Source organism: Etheostoma spectabile, chromosome 15 (assembly GCF_008692095.1).
Source record: "Etheostoma spectabile isolate EspeVRDwgs_2016 chromosome 15, UIUC_Espe_1.0, whole genome shotgun sequence".
Taxonomy (NCBI): domain Eukaryota; kingdom Metazoa; phylum Chordata; class Actinopteri; order Perciformes; family Percidae; genus Etheostoma; species Etheostoma spectabile.
Genome location: NC_045747.1, coordinates 31,533,105 through 31,549,784, shown reverse-complemented (window position 1 = coordinate 31,549,784; position 16,680 = coordinate 31,533,105). Strand labels below are relative to the sequence as shown.

The 16,680-nt window shown below is 44.3% G+C and overlaps 1 protein-coding gene across 1 annotated transcript in view; it reads right to left on the bottom strand.

Moving 5' to 3' along the window:
- Nucleotides 1-16,680, bottom strand: part of jmjd8 (jumonji domain containing 8) — a 37,369-nt gene that overhangs the window by 18,562 nt on the left and 2,127 nt on the right. The window lies entirely within an intron of this gene.

Genomic DNA, 16,680 nt, shown 5'->3' with positions numbered 1-16,680 from the left:
CCAACTGGAGATGACGTCACATGAGTGTGTTTAGGGTCCAATTGGGTTGGACAATGTAGGCATAACATCATTTTTGCACGAAGCGCAAATTTATCAACAACAAGTGTTTTAGACAAATTGGCTGCGTCTCATCACCGATCATATGGGGACACAATCACTATGAATTCAACTATGGACTAACATCACATGACGCATATGGGACAACCATCACATGATCACTATGGGAAAAATCACACGATCACTAGGGACAACATCACACGATTACTATGGACAACATCACATGATCCCTATGGGACAAAATCACATGATCACGAGGGACAACATCACACGATGACACTTGTGGGACAACACACCCGATTCACTGTGATAACTCACACGACACTGTGCGGACAAACAATCACACGATCACTGTGGGGACCAAACATCCACGACGATCACTAGGGCGACAACATCACCGATCAGCATTGGGGACAACATCATGATTATCTTCTATTTTCTCTTTGACAACTCCATGATCACTATGGGGACAACATCACATTGATCAATATGGGACAACATCCCTGATACTGTGGGACAACCTCAACAGCGAATCACTGGGACAACATCACACATCATGTGGGACAACATCCACGATACAATGTGGGAAAAATCACACATCACGGGGGACAAACATTCACACGATCTATGGCGACAACATCACATGACACTTGGACAACATCACGTGATAACTAGGGACAACCTACATGATCAATATGGACAAACATCATCATGATACACTATGGGGACAACATCACAGATCACTATGGGGACAACATCCTCCACGACAATATGGGAAAAACATCACCGATCCTATGGGGATGAAAAAATCACACGATCACTGGGGGACAACCTCATGACCGATCCGATCACTCTGGGACAACATCACACGATCCCGATCAATAAGGGCGAAAACATCACAGTGATCACTATGCGGACACACTCTCATGATCACTTGGGGACAAACTCACATGAGCACCGACTGGACAACATCACACGATCACTATGGGACAAAATCACATGATCATAGGGGACACACATCACACGACATCAATATGGGACACCATCTCATGATCACTGTGGGACAACACACACTGATCACTCGGGGGACAACATCACACGATCACTATGGACAACATCACATTTATATGGACAACATCACACGTCACTATGGGACAAAATCCACATGATCAATATGGGGGACAACATCACCGATGACAATATGGGACAACATCTCATGATTCACGTGGTGAAAGAAAACAAACACACGAGCAGTGGACAACACACACCGATCACTGTGGGACAACATACACGATCACTGTGGACAACATCACACGATCACTGTGGGACAAAACATCACACGATCACTGTGGACAACATCACACGATCACTATGGGAACAAATCACACGATCCTATGGGAAAACATCATTGATATGGACAAATCACATGATCACTATGGGGACAACATCACATGATCCACTATGGGGGACAATCATGATCACTGTGGGACAACTCAAACGATCAATGTGGGACAACATCACACGATCACTGTGGTGTGCAACATCACACGATCACTATGGGAACACATCCACATGACACTATGGGGCCAACATCCACGTGATCACTATGGGGAAAACATCAAATGTCACTATGGGACAAACACATGATCACTATGGACCAACAGGCACATGATCACTATGGGGACAAACATCTACCATCAATATGGGAACAACATCACCGATCACATGGGGACAACATCAAACGATCACTGTGGGAAACATCATCTGGATCCGATCACTATGGGGAAACATCACACGATCCGATCACTATGGGACAACATCACATGACACTATGGGACAAAATATCATGATCATATGGGGACAAACATCCACATGATCACTTATGGGACAAAATCACAAGGATAACTATGGGACAACATCACATGATACTATGGACCAAAATCACATGATCAATATGCGACAACATTCGGATCACTGTGGACAACATCCACGATCACTTGGGGACAACCTCACACGATCACTTGGGACAACATCACATGATATGGACAACATCCTATCGATCACTATGGGAAACATCACATGATCTACGGGGGGGACAAACATAAATGATCATATGGGACAAACATCTCATGGATCACTGTGGGAAAAACATCAAATGTCACTGGGGACAACATCACACAACATGTGGGAAACATCACACGATCACGGTGGGGACAATCATCACACGATCACTCTGGCCAACTACACGTGATCACTATGGGGGACAACCTCAAATGATATGGGGCAAACATCACATGATCACTATGGGGACTAACATCAAATGATCAATATGGGACAAAATCTCATGATCACTGTCGGACAACATCACACGATCATGTGGGACAACATCACAGAATCACTGTGGGACAACATCACACGATCACTGTGGACAACATCACACGATCCTGTGGGAACAAATCACCGATCACTGTGGGAACAACATCACACGATCACTATGGGACAAATCCACACGATCACTATGGACAACATCACACCGATCACAGGGACAACATTCACATGCATCACTATGGACAACATCACATGATCACTGGGGGACAACATCTAATGATCAAGGTGGGACAACATCACACGATCACTGTGGGACACAAAATCACACGATCATGTGGGACAAAAGCCACGATCACTGTGGGACAACACACACGATCACGTGGGACAACATCACACGATCACTATGGGACAACATCACATGATCATCTATGGGACAACATCACGTGATCACTATGGGAAACATCACATGATACTATGGAAACATCACATGATCACTATGGGAAAACAATACATGATCACTATGGGGGACAAAATCCACGATCACCTAGGGACAACATCACACGATCACTAGGGACAAAAATCACACGACACTGTGGGACAACACAACCAGCCCATCACTATGGGACAACATCACACGATCCGATCACTATGGGACATTACATCAATGATCACTATGGGACAAATATCATGATCATATGGGGAAAACACACATGATCACTATGGGACAACATCACCGATCATTGGGACAAACATCACATGATCACTATGGGACAACATCCAAATGATCAATATGGACAAATTCTCATGATCACTGTGGGAAAACAGTCACACGATAACTAGGGGACAAACACACACGATCACTATGGGACAACAATCACATGTATGGGAAAACATCACAACGATCACTATGGGCAACATCACTTGATCCCTATGGGGACAAACATCAATTGAATCACATATGGGACAATTCATGTCACTGGGGACAACAACACACGATCCCTGTGGACACATCTCTGACACTATGGGACAACATCTACCGGATCAATATGGGGCACAACAAATCACACGATTCACTATGGAACAAACATCACACGATCACTATGGGACAATATCACACGATCACTATGGGACAAATCAACACGATCCACTATGGGACACAAACTTCTCACGATCACTATGGACAACCAATAACATACGATCACTGGGGACAACACCCACGATCATGTGGCGAACTAAACATCACATGATCACTGTGGGACAACATCCCCGCCGATCACGTGTGGACAACATCACACGATCCACGGGGGGAATATGCATCTCATGATCACTATGGGGACAAATATCACACGATCATATGGAAACGTACAGGACAAATCACACGATCACTATGGGGACAAATCAATGATCACTACTGGGACAACATCACCGTCACTGTGGGACACACTCATGATCACTGTGGGGGACACATCACCACGATCGGTGACATGGATCCAACATCACACGATCACTATGGGAAACATCACATGATTCACTATGGGGACACCCACACGCTGACAACATCACGATCACTTGGGACAACATCACATCGCACTATGGGAACATAATCACTATGTACAAATCACATGATCAATTTGGACAGGTTGTATGTAGAGTCATGTTCCAGCTGATAGCGACATATCAAGCTATAATCAGAGAAACCAATGATGCTATAACAATCATGACGATGCAGATGCCACTACAAGTCTTTTATTGTCCCTCGGTACGCTGCGAGACTCTTCCTCTCGGTATAGCATCCGTTGCATCTCGGAGGCTACTTTGACGTTACAGAAGTCTATGGTTAGCATCTTATATACTGCATGCGTGACCCACTCTGCCCTCGCTTTGACATCGGGCGGTGACAGGAGTCTGTTTCGGCGATTCTTGAGTGCGCAGGTAAAAGGCTGGAATGTGTGTCTCGTTCTTAGACCAACAGTCCGTCTGTCCCGGCGTTACTACACCAACGAGCGCTGTGCTACGTGGAAGCTGCAGCAGCACGGACAAAGCTCGGCGGACTGCCGACACTCGCTGTAGCTCGACGGCCAGTCGGTCAAAGCTCATCTTTCATGGGTCAGTGGCCACTGGGAGATGGAGAGCTACCGACGAGGGCCATCGGAAACCTGAGAAAGTGTACGAGGTTCCAGCTCAGGATCATTAAAGGTGGTTTAGAAGGCTAATTTCAGGTATTCTCTAGGTATTCATTTATGGAGTATTTATATTCAAAACCAGCTGTAGTACTACCTAGAGTCTACAGAAAACAAGCTGTAATGTTACACTACAGGAAGATGTCTCACATCAGGAGAGAAACAAGCTGTAATGTTACCCTTACAGAGACAGATGTCATCATCAGGGAGAAACAAGCTGTAAGTTACCCTACAGGACAGATGTGTGCATCATCAGGGAGAAACAAGCTGTAATGTTACCATACAGGGACAGATGTTTCATCATGGGAGAAACAAGCGTCAGAGTTACCTACAGGAAGGATGTTTCAATCAGAGAGAAACAAGCTGTAATGGTACCCTACAGGACGATGTTTCATCGAGGGAACAGAAACAAGCTGTAAGTTCCCCTAAAGGAACAGATGTTCATTCATGGAGACACGGTAGACACCCATACAGAGTCTCTGTGGACACACGTAATGTTACCCTCACAGGACACGATGGCATATCAGGAGAAACACAAGCAGTCATGTTACCTACAGACAGATGTCAGCTTCAGGTAGAAACAAGCTTACGAGCGCATATCTACCACCAGACTCATATAAAGGAATCCACTACTTTTAGCGTGTATAGAGCAGCACTATCTCCCTAGGACTCAACTGGAAATAATCACTACTTTTGCGTGTTTAGAGCGCATAGCTCCACCAGCTCCGTAAATAAGCACTACTTTTAGCGTCTATGGGCAGCATATCCAATTCCCCGCGCACCAGACTCCATGTAATACTCACTACTTTAAGCGTGTTTAGAGCATGATATCCTCACCGAGATCTCTGTGTAAATAACATACATTTTAGCGGTATAGACAGCATATCATCACATGTAAATGGTGAATTAAGAGTTATTTTTTATTTTATATTTTGCAATTAAAGAAGAGTGATGAACCATCTTTGTTTTCCAGCCTTAACCTGGCAGACGGAGAGCAGTCCGTTCGGTGGAGGAGCATCGTCACGAGAAGACACGGAACTACAGCAAGCCTGTGAGGACTCGCTAAGAAGCAGCGTGTGGAAACAACAGGTGAGGAGAGAGAGACAACAGGGCTGAGAGGTGAGTCTGCAGCTACCTCACCAAAACTCATCTCCTCGCCGAGAGAAGAGGCAGGTCCAATCATAGAGCCGTTATATTAAATATATATATATTACAGGACTCAATGTCCACTCATCGACCTTAATATTAAATAGATTATATATATATATACAGTCTAGGTCAAATCAGCCAACAAAACAACACACATCAATGGGAAAATATATCTTACTGGTTCCTGTAAAGTAAAGGGTGGTGTTGTGTGTGTGTGTGTGTGTGTGTGTGTGGGTGTGTGTGTGTGTGTGTGGTGGGTGTTGTGTGTGTGTTGTGTGTTGGGGTTTGTGTGCGTGTCTTTGTGTGGATTTGTTTGTGTGGGTGGCGGGGGGGTTTGATGTGTGGGTCTTGTGTCTGTGTGATCTGTTGTGTGTTGTCGTAGTGTTGTTTCTGTAGGGTTGTGACGTGTGTGGTGTGTGTGTGGTTGTGTGTGTGGTGTGGGTGTGTGTTGTGTGATTCTACAGAGAGAGGTGGAGGGCAGCAGACAGAAAGAAGACGACAACGACGACAGCAGAATTCACACAACCAACACAAGATTCACACAAAAACAGTAAAACACTTTTACACACGCGTAACACTTTTTAATGTTGTATATACCTTTTTAAGAGCTGGGTATTATCAGGACAAGGGTATCTGTCAGACATGGGAGGTAGCTATTCCTGTCAGTGGACGAGAAGAGGAGGTCAGTCAGAAACAGTAACGCCCAGTTCAGCCCAAGGTTCAGCCCAGTTAGGCCAGTTGGAGCCATGCGAGGTTTGACCCTGCGGGACCAGTCATGACGAAGAGGGTCATCACCATAGAAACCAGTCCGGTTACCCTCCGTTCTAACCGCAGACTGTTATGTAGCATCTTAAAATCCGAATGAGTATAGTGAGATACTGCTACATCTTACAGTGTTAGAGCCGACCGATATACGGCCGATATCAGGCATTCCGATTATCGTATCGGCCATTTATAATGGACGATTCGAAATGACTATCAATTTACACTGAATACTGTATGTAAATAAATGATCGTATCTAAATATTTAAAAGGAGCTATACAAAACGTCCTGTAGTGATGGCGTTGCATAGTCTGTCCCCAGAGGACGCTCTACAACAGCTCCCTGATGTGGCGTGTCAGTCTGATACCACCAAGGGGATCGCTCTACAACGTCCCATGGTAGTGATGGGTTGCCAGATGTATATTTTGAGGTTTGTTGTGACAATAAAACAAATATTTCATATTTATTTCAGGTTGGAACTCTAAATATACTAATAATGATGATGTTAGGGAAATCTGTTAGTTTTCGTAAACGTGTTTTGGATTTGTTTTACTATAATATTAAACATATCGGCGATATAGGGTAAAGTGGTTTCGATGTGTTGATTGACAGAAGCGGGAGATCCCCGACTTGCCTGGGGGCATAACGCTTTGGAGTGGACTGAGACGGCCGTGCTTTCACGCCCAGCGTGAGTCACCCTAGAAAGGAAGCATCGAAGGCACCTGCAGGTACATACTCGACAGTAAAGTATAAACAAAGCACAGCTAAAATACTCTGTTACGTCTTTTATGTGAACGTATTATCAAGCTTAATACATTGCGAAAGAATCATATTTACCACTTTTTAACCTATGATTTCCTACCGCCGTCCACGAAATTGACCTTTTTGGTCCCTTTTCATACTTTTTTTAGTTTCCCACTGAACACCACCGTTATAGTCTTTACTAGTTTGAGGTCTTATACTCAGTATAATATCACTCATGAGCAACGGTTTGCATGTAAAGCGTTCTTAATATCAAAAGGTTATGCTCTCACAGCTTTAAAAATGCAGGAAAACCATGAAAAATATATAGTAAATTAAAAAAGATGGGTGTTGTGTCTGTTGCAGCGAGTCGGCCATTTCGGACCCGTGAGCGCTCTCCTTCGAGACCAAGATCAGCCCACTGATCCCAAACTGGACCCCCATGAAGGAAGGTACGATGCTTCTTTTGGAGAACGGATGGGTGGAGGACTACTGACCAACGAGTGAGGGAGAAGAAGAGTCAGAGGGTTGTTGGAGGATGACGTGTGTCCATGAGCCGCCAGGGGGAGTAAGAGGAGGGAATATGTAATAATGTAATGCTTAAAATCCTAAAAGGACCCGAGCGAGTCATCAGTATTAAGGGATACAACCACGACAAACCATGCCAACGGCCAAGGTGTTTTTCCTCTGACCTTTCCATTATTAGTTTTTTGTTTTTTTTTTGCCTATTGTTGAGTTCAGGTTTCAACTCCCATTGACATGAAACACAATTCATGGTACAACGATCATATGCAGGCCGCATGAAACGGGGACGCCACCAACAATGGCTGCTAAAACCCAGATTAAACAACAAATAACATAGCAACCAAAAACTCAAATTTACCATGTGACACAAAGACATTTAAGACTCTGAGTCATCTGAAGTTGACCTGATCCATTTGGACTCCTCACGCGTACTATCAGTCCCCCTCAGACCCGTCTCGGCACCTCTCTGGCCTCATTCCTCAAGACCGTACTTGCACCACAAGTCCCTCACCGTCCTCAACCGACCGTTCTCGGCACCTCTGAGTCCCCCTCACCATCCTCAAGAACCTACTCGGCACCTCTGTAGTCCCTCACTTCCTCAGACCCGTCTATCGCACCACTAAGTCCCTCAACCGTCCTCAAGACCCCTTAAGACCTGCTCTTACATCGAGTCCCTACACCTCCTTAAGACCCGTCTCTGTCACCTCTGAGTCCCGACAGCGTCCTTAAGACCCGTCTCTGCACACTCTGAGCCCCAACGTCTCCAGACACCTCAGAGTGCTTTCAACTTGGAGTCCCCAGCACCGTCCTTAAGGACGTATCTGCACCTCTGAGCCCTAATCGTCCTCCAAGACCCCTTCAAGACCTGCTAGCCTCTGAGTGCCCTCATCGTCATCCATCCCCCTTTAAGACGTCTCTGACCTCTGCTCTTACTAGCACCGACCCCCCATCTGTGCCTGAATCTTGTTTTGTTGTTGTTGCATTGATTTTTTATCCCCTGACCCTGTTAGAACAGCTTGAGTTAGTGAAAAATCACTTTATGAATAAATTAGTATTATATTATTATTATTATTTATTGTTGTTATGTTTGACACAAGGTTGCCAGATATGAAACGCAAACGCGAAACATGCAACCGTGCTGCTCTATATAGGAGATACAACAAGAAATGAAACGTAACAACCCACAAAAATCAAAGCTATGCAAATCAAGAAAAAGCCAAAGAAAAAGATTCAGTCCTGAGAGCTGTCACTGAGGGCGCACGCCAGTCAAAACCTGACAACACCTATGTACTCAACCAGTACTCAACTATAAAAATACTCTAAGGTAAACGTACTGCGTTCAAAATCTGACTTAAAGATCATATTGGGCTTCTTAGCTTGTCCCCTTTAAATTAAAGGGTAATATCTTTTATGTGTAGGTTTAACCCTTGTGTTGTCTTTGCTGGTCGGATTGACCACGGATTTTCAAAACCCCCCTCTACGTCCGAAACACGGGTTTCTAATTGAAGAACCAGTGAAACAACATGGATGATTGATACCACACATCGTTGCTTCGCAAGTGAGAACTAACGGACAGGGAATCTCTATGTCTTGAAATTTGGGTGTTTTATAAAAAAAAAAAAAAAAACAAAAAATGGTAAACTGTAATTATCCTCAAGTAAGAGTCTAATCATTCTTTATAACATTAACTATAAGGTATAATCCTGATTTATGAGTTTTATTGACCAGGAAGTCCAAAAAATGTAGTAAAATGTAAAACAATCCATGCGTTAGCGCAGCGTGGCGTATTTGTAAATAACGTGTCCTGATCGTTATTATAATAATGACTAATAATAATATAATAATGATAATACTAATGTATTAATAGAATATAAGCTGAACACACTTTTGTTTCACAGAAAGAACGTCGTCGGACTATCCGTGTAAGTCAGTGCAGGGTTAGTTTTTGTAAACCTCGCATATAAAAAATCAAAGTCTAGAGATGTAAAGGATGGGTGGGGGGGGGGGCTATGTTTTTTGTATTTGGCTCTAATCATACAACATTATGCAGTCAGTGTCCAAAGAAAGTCTACGTTTCATGATCTAACCCTTGTTTTTGAGGATCACTTTAAAGACATTAGCTTTTATTTCATATAAAACGTCAAAAATCTTTCACTTTATGTTGCGGTCTCAAAGTCTTTCAAGTCTCACTTTGGTACGAACATGAAGCCCCAACAAACACACACGACACACATCCCACACCCACACACACACACACCACACACACACACACACACACACCACACACAAACACACACACAACACACACACACAACGACACACAATACACACACACACACCCCTCCAACACACACCACAACACGATATCCGCCCAGACATACAATCACATTCAAGCGCCTGAGAGGATGCAAGGCAGTGCAGTAGCTGAGAAATATGCCAATCACATGTCGCTGGAACATTGTTACTGATATTGACACGGAAAGCATGTGTATGTTACGTGAATAACACGAGGTGGTGTTCTTTTACTCCCCCCTCTTTCTTTTTTTTTTTTTCCATCCCCCTTCTCATCCCTTCCAGCTTTATCCTTTTTTCCTTCTTTAACTTTTTTCTTTCTGTTTTTTTGTATGTGAACAATAGTTGTTTGGTAAGAATCCCGGGAGGGAGGTTTTCCTGCTGATATATATCGCTGAGGTTAAAGGTGTCATCTCTCCTACTATATTTATGAGGGAAAAATAACAAACCCATATTGTCTTTTGTTTACCTGGAATGTAACGGTCATTTAGCGCTTAAATTGGTCCTCAGAATTAAAGAGGAAGATGGAAGGACAGTTGTGTTGTTGTGAGCGTCTGTTCAGGCTGAGGCAAGGTGGAGAACGAAAGACGCTGGTGTCAGGTTGGAGAGTCTGTCTCAGCGAGGAAGGTGGAGATGAAGACGATGAGTGTCCAGGTGAGCGTCGTCCTCAGCCGAGGAAGGTGGAGCGAAGAGCCGGTGTCCAGGATGGACGTCTGTCCTCAGCACGAGGAAGGTGGAGACGAAGCGACTGGTGTCCAGGTGAGCGTTGTACCTCAAGCCGAGAGGGAAGACGTGTAAGTATCGCGCAAGGATAGGTGTCAGGTGAGGCGTGGCGTGCACCAGCGGTACGGGAAGTACAGCACGGATGGAAGAAACATACAACACTCGGACTTCTGGAAATCTTGACCAGACCCGACAGAAGATGTGAGTTCAAAAACTATGGTCAAAAGCCTGGAAAGGTCCAAGATATGTAGCTGATTATAGCCTTAGTCGGTCCCTTATATGTTATCTGAAACAAGTCTCTTTATATAGACTCTAGTGGTCCCTAATTTACTGTACTGAAGTGCTTATATCGACCTTAGTGGTCCCTATCCATATGTATCTGGAAGGTCTTTATCATAGACCTTAGTGGTCCCTAATACGTATCTGAAGTCTCTCTTTATTATAGGACCTTAGTGGCCCCTACATACGTATCTTAACGTCATCTTTATATAGACCATTAGTGGTCCCTAATTAATGTATCTGAAGTCTCTTTTATATAGGACCTTACGTGGCCCTAACTAGTATCTGAAGGCTCTTGGGAACTTGGGTTCACCTCCTGGTTCTTGATGGTGCATCCAGCGGAGCCTCGTCCTCGGGACAGTTGGGGGTAAACTCAGCATCAGCCAGGGACAGGGGATGTCGGGGCGGGAGGGTTCGGTGTGGAAGTGCGGCCTGCTTGTCAGCGGGTGTAGAGGAGAACCACCGCTGCGGGAACAAAACCATCGTTCAATACGGGAAGCTGAAAGAGGGAAGCCCTGAAGGCCAGGTGGTATTAGTTCTTCTGGTGTTCGGGGCTTGAGGGCGAAAACGTGTGCGGACGAGCCAGAACCACATCCAGATGTTGGGTCTGGGACGTCCCCATTGGCTGGGCTCAATCCGAGGGGTGGGATAAAAGTTGTAGTCTCTATATATAGACCTTAGGGTCCCTAATAATGTCTCGACGAAGTCTCTTTATATAGCACTTAGTGGTCCCTAATATGTATTCTGAAGTCTCTATTCTATTAGCTTAGTGGTCCTAATATGTATTGAAGTTCTTTTATATAGACCTTAGTGGTCCTAACTGTATCTGAAGTCTCTTTATATAGACTTAGTGGTCCATAATGCTGTATTCGAAGGCTCTCTTTTATAGACTAGTGGTCCCAATATGTATCTGAAGTCTCTTTTATATAGACCTTAGTGGTCCATAATACTGATCTGAAGGTTGTTACTCTAGGACCTTCGTGGTCCTAATCGCGGTATCTGAGTCTCTGTTGATATAGACCTTAGTCGGTCACTAATAATGTATCTGAGTCTCTTTTCTATAGGACCTCCTATTAATGTGAAAAAACTATCATAAGGACATTTCATGCCATGGGAACTGTAATAGGTCGTGTTAGTCTGATATGCATTGCAAAGGGGAGGAAAACGGCAAGTTGCTCAGCAACCAGATGCGAGTTTTGCCGGAATGTTGCTCACTAAGACTCAACGATACGTATGCAGAACTTACTTATAGATATTAGTATTCGGGTTTACTTGTAAAACAAAGCAGCTGGATACTTTCTTCTATAGGAGATTAAAATGCAGGTTCTTTTACTATGAACCTGCTTTCCGCGTGGCTTCAGGGGTTCCCTCTAGAAGCGAGGGAACTGGTTTCCGGGAATCACGAGACACGGCCTCGGGCGGCAGAAGGATCACCTTCTCACGTAGAATGATTCGGAATAGCGGGCAGTGCAAGTGGAGGGGACTCCTGTTCCGGGACCTGAAACGCAACAAGATACACTGAAGGCCCTGATCCATTTTGAGTCACAAAACACAAAACAACAGCGCACGGGATGCGGTGTTCAACAAACATTTCAGAAGAAAGAGGTCTTGAGACCCTACTCGCCTTAACCCCCTACCAGTCAGAACACCACGAGGGTCTAGACAGTACTACGCTACTAAAACCCCCTACCATAGATACCCACAAGAGGTCTAGACCAGCACCTAGCTCTATAACCCCCCTACCAGTCAACTACCACAGGAGGTCTAGTCTACCACTACGCCCATACCCTACTCAGTCAGATTACACAGAGGAGGTATTAGTTCTACCACTACGCTCCATAACCCCTACCAGTCAGACTACCACAGGAGGTCTTAGTCACCAACTAGCTCCTAACCCCCTACCGGTCTAGATAACCCAGGAGGTCTTAGTCTACGCTAAGCTACCTAACCCCCCAACCAGTCAGATACAACAGGAGGTCGTAGACCACCATATGCTCCATAACCCTACAGTCAGATTACCACAGGAGTCTTAGTCTACCACTACGCCCAAAACCTACCAGTCAATAACCACGGAGGGCTTAGCTACGCTAACGCTCCATAACACTACCGTCAGATACCCAGGAGGTCTTAGTATACCACTACGGCCCATAACCTACCAGTCTAGACTACCACAGGAGTGCTTAGTCTACCACTACGCTCCATAACCCCCAACCAGTGCAGACTACCAAGGAGGTCTAGTTACAATACGCTCCATAACCATACCAGTCAGATACCCAGGAGGTCTTAGTCTACGACTAGCTCCACACCCGGCAGAATTACCAAGAAAGAGGGTGCCCGAGGTCCCCCATATGTACACCGATCATCACAACCCGACTACTGTTTATTAAAATCTTCCCACCATGTTTTCCCAGCCCTTCAGTCACTCTATCATCCTGGGTCTTCTCAGTTCCTGGTCTTCCCACCCAAACTGGCTTTTTCTGAATGGCAAGCGCAAGTTTCACGCGTTTTGGAGTGAGGAAGCACACAAAGTGAGCGTGCCTGCGGGGTGGGCTACCGCGGCGGACCGATTATACGCAGAGTTTGTTTACCTTCTGCGCCCTTGACGAGTGTGGCAGTTGAAGTCTCTGACTGCGTCCGAAGCTGTACGCCGACTGGTGGGAGGCAGCGGCAGTTACGGCGGACTAGTACTGCTAAACAGGACTGCCACTCTGGAAGTTGTGTCTCCAAAGAAAACAGCGTCTCTGGAGAAGAGAGGAACATGGATCTGTAGTGACAAAAACCAAACACTGAAGTCTCTTTATATAGACCTTAGTGGTCCCTATACTGTATCTGACGAGTTTATGTATTGTATGATTTAAAGAGACTTGCAGACCAGGATTAGGGACCACTAAGGTCATATAAAAGAGACTTCCATCAGTAATTTGTAAGGACACTAAGGTATATATACAGAACGTTAGATCCAGTAGTAGGGACACTAAGGGTCTATATAAGAGAGATTCACGATACGTTTAGGGGACCACTAAGATCTTATAAAGAGACTTCAGATACAGGATTAGGACACTAAGGTCTTTATAAAAGTGCATTCAGTACCGTTTAGGGGACCTAAGGGTCTATATAAAGAGATCAGACTACCGATATTAGGGACACTAGGTCATATATAAAGAGACTTCAGATACAGTATTAGGGACCAACGGTATATAAAAGAGGACTTCAGCTACAGTTAGGGGACACTAAGGTCTATATAAAGAGACTTCAGAGAACAGTATTTAGGGGACCACTAAGTCTATATAAAGGACTTCGATACAGTATAGGGACCACTAAGGTCATCTAAAGAGCGACTTTCGATAATATAGGGACCTAGAAGGTCTATATAAAGAGACTTCAGATACAGTATTAGGGGACCCACTAAGGTCTATAGAAAGTAGACTTCAGGTACAGGATTAGGGACACTAAGGTCTATATAAAGAGCTCAGGATACCGTATTAGGGACCACTAAGGTCTAATTAAGAGACTTCAGTACAGTATTAGGGACACTACGAAGTCTATATAAGCAGACGTTCATACAGATTAGGGACCACTAAGGTCTATATAAAGAGACGTATCCAGGATGTAGGGACACTAAGGCTATAAAGAGGACTTTTAGATACAGTATGAGGGGACACGTAAGGTCTAGATAAAAGCATCCAAAGAGCACCAGGTTATGGCTAAAAGGACCTGAATGGTCCTCGGGAACTCGGGTGCTGCAGCCTATGACCCTGAGAAGAAAGAAAGTGTTTGACTCACCGCTGCCCGAGGGCGGTCTGAAGCATGAGGGTCTCGAAAGACGTCCACGTACTCCTGCACGAGGGACTTCCACGGAACCAGACCATACAGAGAGTGTTTTTTAAGACATGTAATAAAACAAATCAAATCCTTGCAAGTGTAAGACACTGAGTCCCATGGTTAGAACAGTGTCCCACCGAGTACCATGAGTGAGAGACATGAATGCAAGACAGCGTACCATGCGACATGCGTGGGAGACATTGCGTGACTTTCTGTAGACGTAGGTATGGCTGTGCTTAGCCGAAAAACTCTCCGGGGCGCCGTAGTCTCTAGGTAAAGAGGACACGGGACCGAAGCACGAATCTCTAAAAACAATCAGCGCTCAAGAGTTGGACAGCGGACTCGGATCAGACACATCTCGAGGGAACACAGCGATGGACGGACGGGCACCTAAATAATACAACAGGAAACGTTTATATCAACGTTTTATTGATTTTGACTCGGAGGCCAATTGTGATCGGAGAGGTAGGACACAGATACGAACGGTTTCTTTTGCTTTCTCACACAAATAAACTGGCTCTGGGGCAAGAACAGGGTTTCCCATAACTCAGCACCAACGTACCGACGTGGTCTAGAGATCCGAACACGGTTACACAGGTGGCTGGGGGGGAAGCGGGGTTACATGATTTTTTTTTTGAAACACACCGGCGAGCGTTAACCATAGAGCTGTTAGTGTTAGCTTTGGACAATGGACCAGCACTGGGAGGCGAACACGTGGGGGGAGACAACCAGAAACACGTGGTCTGGGGAGGACCACCAAACGGTCTGCTGGCTCTCAGGCTGGGGAAGATCCAGCTGGTTCTTAGAGAACTGGAGAGTAGAACCAGCACCAAACTGGCACCAGCACCAGAACCAGAACCAGCACCTGTTAGCCTTGGTGGAAAAGACATAAGAGACTAAATTGGATCAGATCTTCTCCAGTCTGATGGTTAACATCAGCAACAGGTCCCATGTGGACCTACTCGGTCTTAGTTAAACCCCTGAGACTGTAGCAGCTGATGTTTGGGTCTGATGAGGTTTTATTAAATCAGACGACAGGGATTCTGTCCCTTCTGGCTCTGGAGACGGCTGAAACTGTCCAGCGTTACCGCGGCTTTTTGTGTACGTGTGTTGTTGTGTTAGGGTTGTCTGGCTACTGGAGGCCCAAAATTTAATGAGATTATTTTGACATATGAGATAATAATGAGATATAATTCTATAATTATGAGATATAATGAGACATATTGAGACATATTGAGACATAATGAGACATAATGAGATATAATGAGACATAGAGATATGAGACATAGAGATATGAGACATAATGAGATATAATGAGACATATTGAGATATAATGAGACATAATGAGATATAATGAGTCATAGAGATATGAGACATAATGAGACATATTGAGATATAATGAGACATATTGAGGTATGAGACATATTGAGATATAATGAGACATAATGAGACATATTGAGATATAATGAGACATAATGAGACATAATGAGATATAATGAGACATGTTGAGATATGAGACATATTGAGATATTATGAGACATATTGAGATATGAGATATAATGAGACATAATGAGATGAGATATGAGATATAATGAGACATAATGAGACATAATGAGATATGAGACATATTGAGACATAATGAGACATAATGAGATATGAGACATATTGAGAAATGAGATATGAGACATAATGAGATATAATGAGATATAATGAGACATAATGAGATATGAGACATATTGAGACATAATGAGACATAATGAGACATGAGACATATTGAGACATAATGAGATATAATGAGACATATTGAGACATAATGAGATA